This window comes from Otolemur garnettii, unplaced genomic scaffold (genome assembly GCF_000181295.1).
Source record: "Otolemur garnettii isolate 467f Iridium unplaced genomic scaffold, OtoGar3 scaffold00360, whole genome shotgun sequence".
Classification (NCBI taxonomy): domain Eukaryota; kingdom Metazoa; phylum Chordata; class Mammalia; order Primates; family Galagidae; genus Otolemur; species Otolemur garnettii.
The window spans coordinates 1-4,270 of NW_003852755.1; the positions used below are offsets into that span (position 1 = coordinate 1).

General features: G+C 39.4%; 1 pseudogene; it reads left to right on the plus strand.

Moving 5' to 3' along the window:
• Positions 1 to 3,140: 3,140 nt before the first annotated feature.
• On the plus strand, positions 3,141 to 3,564 carry LOC100964861 (annotated as a pseudogene).
• The last annotated feature ends 706 nt before the right edge of the window (positions 3,565 to 4,270 follow it).

Genomic DNA, 4,270 nt, shown 5'->3' on the forward strand with positions numbered 1-4,270 from the left:
CACCTTAGGTGTACGTGGCTGGCGCCTTAGCCGGTTGAGCTATAGGCGCCGAGCCTTTTAATTTTTCTAAAAAAGGAGTTTTTTATGTAACTGGCTGAGTCTAAAGTTTATCCTAAAAAGAAAAAGAAATATATATATATATTTTTGAGACAGAGCCTCAAGCTATCCCCCTGGGTAGAGTGCCGTGTCATCACAGCTCACAGCAACCTCCAACTCCTAGGCTCAAGTGAGTCTCCTGCCTCAGCCTCCCAAGTAGCTGGGACCACAGGCGCCTCCCACAACGAACGGCTATTTTTTGGTTGCAGCCATCATTGTTGTTTGGCAGGCCCGGGCTGGATTCTAACCCACCACCTAAGGTGTATGTGGCTGGTGCCTTAGCCACTTGAGCCACAGACGCCAAGCCAAGAAAAAGAAATACTAAGAGAGACTGATGAATTCTCTTGAATTCAAATTCCTGATGTCTGGAAATTGAATACCTTCAGACTAAAAGCAGATTTTTAGAACTTTCATTGAAAAGTTAACCTATCTGTGAGTATTGCTACTAACTTAAAAAAGAACAGAAATTAGTTACACGGAACTGGGCTAGTTTGTTATGACTTTTTGTTCAAAATATTATTGATTCTTTCTATGTTTTGTTTTCCAGAAGCCAAGAGAATAATTTTCTGTCTTTTGAGCTATTTGTAAGTTTTCAAGCAATGTATGTACTTACGAGGAGAATTTGAAACATGTTTTTTTTTCTCTCTCCTTGATTTCCCTGGAATTTGAAAGCTATTTGTAAGTATTCTTAATTTCTGACAATACAGTTATTTGCATAAGTTCAATAAGAGTCTGTTTTGTTGGCTTGCTGCCTGTGGCTCAAGCAGCTAAGGCACCAGTGACATATGAACCCCCTGAGCTGGCAGGTTTAAATCCAGCCCGGGCCCACCAAACAACAATGATGACTGCAACCAAAAAATAGCCAGGTGTTGTGGCGGGAGCCTGTAATCCCAGCTACTTGGGAGGCGGAAACAGGAGAATCACTTGAGCCCAGGAGTTGTAGGTTGCTGTGAGCTGTGATGCCAGTGCACTCTACCCAGGGCAACAGCTTGAGGCTCTGTCTCAAAAAAAAAAAAAAAAATCTGTTTTGTTGTATAGGACATGATGAAGCACTGGTTATTTTACCAAGGCTCTGTCTGGAATAGCATTTCCAGAGGTGTTCAGAGTGCATTAAGGAATTAAGGTTGACTTTATAAGGTCAATAAAAAAAGCCCTTAGGAAAACTGGCCAAATACCCATCAGTAACAGTTCTTGATCTGTGGTAAGTAAGGAAGGTCACTTACTGATGGGTCTGGGAATCGAAATGGGGACCTCAAGAGAAGAGGAATTTATGCAGTGCATACACAGATGAAACCTGGGCTCATGAAAGGCTTTCAAGAAAGTCCAGCCTGAGATTCCTTATAAAAGGTTCCAGCAAAGCCAATTTTAAAGGAAAGAAGATCCTAGATGGCTAATAATTAATTATTCTTACTGCACTTTATGCAAATAATCAGACGCAGTATACTGAAGGTACAGTTTATTTTGGCAAATTAGTTCATTTTGCTATACTTTGTCTTTAGTAAAGACAGCAATTGGAGAGAGCAAAATGATTCAAAGAAAAAAGAGGCTGTGGCCCACCTGTATTGAATTAGTATAGTCTTGTCTATACTGTCAACTCATAAAATGAGACATAACTGTTTTACTAAATTGATCTGTTAAATGGGACTAAGAGACTGGCCAAAGAGTATAGAATTATATACAGTAGTTACATTTACTCTGAAGCCTTAAGAGTCAACAAAGGGAGGGGGAGGGGCAAGAAGGCCAACTGGAGCCAGCCTCTGATGGAAGCTCCCATCCAGAGGGAAGGATAATGTCCAGAAAGTACCCAATTAAGCTGAAGACTGGGAGCCGAGACAAGAGAGAAGAGTAATATCTGCAGGTCACCTCTGCTGAGGCAAGCTGCTACTCCAAGAAAGCAAAGTTCAGGTACAAAATACATCCCAAAGGAAAAGGGTACAGCCCTCCCCCAAGAAAGTTGTGGGTTTTTTTTTTTCCTTTCTCTTCGTCTGCTCCTATAGGTTTTCTACAAGTGAGTGGTGAACTGAGGACCTCTTGTCTCATTCCACGTGTGAGAGCTGTAAGAAGTGGGGGCTACTTCCCTAAAGGGACTCAGGGAGAAGGGATGGTCATCTATAATTCAGGCAAATGGAAATCAGAAAAAAGCCAATGTTGCAATTTTATTCGCAGATACAATAGGCTTTAAACCAACCAATGTAAGGAAGGATAAGTATGGGCACTTCTTATTTGTTAAGGGCTATACTCAACATGATGAGATTTTAATTATCAACATATATGCACCCAACCAGAATGCTCAATTTATAAGAGAGACTTTAACTTTCATGAGCAACCTATTCTCCTCCAGCACCATGATTTTTAGAGATTTTAACATTCCTTTGGCAGTGTTGGATAGGTCCTCAAAAAGAAGCTAAGCAAAGAAATTTTAGACTTAAACTTAACCATTAAACATTTGCATCTAACAGACATCTACAGAATGTTTCATCCTGACAAAACTGACTACACATTCTTCTCATCAGCCCATAGATCATCCTTCAAAATTGATCACATCTTAGGTCACAAGTCTAACCTCAGCAAATTTAAACGAATAGAAATCATTCCTTGTATTTTCTCTGACCATCATGGAATAAAAGTTGAACTCAGTAAAAATAGGAATCTGCATATGCATACAAAAACATGAAAACTAAATAATTCTGAATGATACCTGGGTCATAGATGAGATAAGAGGGAAATTACCAAATTTTTGGAACAAAACAATAATGAAGACATGAACTATCAGAACCTCTGGGATACCGCAAAGACAGTCCTAAGAGGGAAATTTATAGCGTTGCAAGCCTTCCTCAAGGGAACGGAAAGAGAGGAAGTCAAGAACTTAATGGGACATCTTAAGCAATTGGAAAAGGAAGAACATTCCAACCCTAGACCCAGCAGAAGAAAAGAAATAACTAAAATTAGAGCAGAACTAAATGAAATTGAAAACAAAAGAATCATACAACAGATCAACCAATCAAAGAATTGGTTTTCTGACTGGAAGCCGCGCAGGGCCGGTCATGGCAGCTTCTGCAGAGGGTGTCCCAGTGCCCCGATGTGAGGAGCCAGCTTGAGACAATGCCGCAGTGGAGACAGCTGAGGAAGCAAAGGAGCCTGCTGAAGCTGACATCAATAAGCTCTGCTGGGACATGTTCTCCAAAATGGCCACTTACCTGACTGGGGAACTGACTGCCACCAGTGGAGACTATAAGCTCTTAGAAAATATGAATAAACTAACCAGCTTGAAGTATCTTGAAATGAAAGATATTACTATAAACATTGTAGAAACTTGAAGGACCTTAACCAGAAGTATGCTGGTCTACAGCCTTATCTGGATCAGATCAATGTCATCGAGGAGCAGGTAGCAGCTCTTGAGCAGGCAGCTTACAAGTTGGATGCATATTCAAAAAGGTGGAAGCCAAGTACAAGAAGCTGGAGAAATGATGAAAAGCTTGTTTCCATGGGGAAAAAAAAAGTCTTTTTTAATTTGGAAGAATGTTTTATTAAGAACTGAATCTGACTCGGTGCCTGTGGCTCAAGTGGCTATAGCGCCAGCCACATAGTCATAAAATAAAGCATTTTATGTAATGTTAAAAAAAGTTTGTTTTTTGAAAAGGTCAATAAAATAGATAAACCTTTGGCTAACCTAACCAGAAATAGAAGAGTAAAATCCCTAAGTTTATCAATCAGAAATTATAAAGGCCAAATAACAACAGACTCTTCAGAAATTCAACAAATCCTTGATGAAAATTACATAAAACTCTATTCTGAGAAGCATGAAAATCTGAAGGAAAGAGATCAATACTTGGAAACATGCCACCCTCCTAGACTTAGTCAGAAAGAAGTAGAAATGTTGAACAAACCTATAACAAGTTCTGAGATAGCATCAACTATAAGAAATCTCCCCAATAAGAAAAGCCCAGGACCAGATGGCTTCACATCAGAATTCTACCAAACCTTTAAAGAGAAACTAGTAACTATATTACTTAACCTTTTCAAAAACATAGAAAAAGAAGGAATACTTCCCAACACATTTTATGAAAAAAAAAAAAAAGAAAGAAAATAGATATAGAAGGAACTTTTTTTTTTTTTTGAGACAGAGCCTCAAGCTGTCGCCCTGGGTAGAGTGCTATGGCATCACAGCTCACAG